Here is a 1129-nt window from a genome sequence, read left to right on the forward strand (position 1 = left end):
GCTGGCATGTGGTGCTGGGGGATTGAACCGCGGTCCCTGTGCTTTGCCAAGCTTGTTCTAAGTAGGTGCTTTAGACCACTGAGCCATCTCTCCAGCCCCATAAGGGTGGGTTTGAGTGTGATTGATTTATGGCCCAAAGCGAGGGTTATGGGTGTGAGTGCTCCGCCCATCCTAGGGCTGATAAACTGCATACAGCATGAAGGAAGGAAAGAGGAACGCTCTTTCTGCTCCTCCTTGTTGCTTTTGCTGTTTTCTGCTGCCATGAATTGTCACCCCTCTGCCATGTGCTGCTCTGCCTTAGCCAACCTAGTCTGGACTGAGACCTCCACAAACTGAACTAAATAAACCTTTTTTTTTTTTTCTTAATTCTGGGTGTCAGGTATTTTGTCTCAGCAACAAGAGAAAAGCAACCAACACAGTATGTGCTGGGTAGCCTCTCTCCTTGGAAGATCTGGGGCGTGCGGCCCTTCTGGAGAACTTGAGGTATGGGGGGCTCTGGGATAGAATGCAGGGCCTTATGCATGCTGCGCAAGAGCAGTAGCACTAAGATACACCATACAAAGCCCATAAGCTGGTGTCTCAAGGCCGGCCTGGACAGTAGAGTGAAACCCTGTCTCAAAAAGACCAAAAGTAAAACAAAACCCACCAAAAAAAAAAAAAAAACCCTCATTGTTTTTTCTGATGATAATATAGGAGTCCCAAAAAGGAAAAAGAGAAAAAACTCCCAGGTTTAAAAATTCTGTACAGGGTCAGAGGAGCTAGAAGCGGCGCCCGTCTGGCAAGAGCAAAGTCCTGAGTTCAATCCCTGGTACCAAGAAAAAAAAAAAAGTTCTGTATATTCCAAGGATAAGTTAAAACAAAAAATAACAAACAAAAATCACACAGACACTTTGGAAAGCTAAAGATAAAAAAAAAAATATGGTAAGCTGGAAACAGCTGGGCATGGTAGCAGCACCTAGAATCCTAGCACCCGGGGAGACTGAGGCAGGAGCACTGCCAGCAGGAATCTGGCTGAGCAACTCAGCGACTGGGGCAGTTCAATAAAAAGGCCCCCGGCTCAGTCCCGGTGCTGGCTGATGCTGGGGATATGGTACCTCTTCAGGGGCAACAAAACGACAAAATGGCAATT

The sequence above is a fragment of the Octodon degus genome, unplaced genomic scaffold, assembly GCF_000260255.1.
Source record: "Octodon degus isolate 3935 unplaced genomic scaffold, OctDeg1.0 scaffold00010, whole genome shotgun sequence".
NCBI lineage: Eukaryota > Metazoa > Chordata > Mammalia > Rodentia > Octodontidae > Octodon > Octodon degus.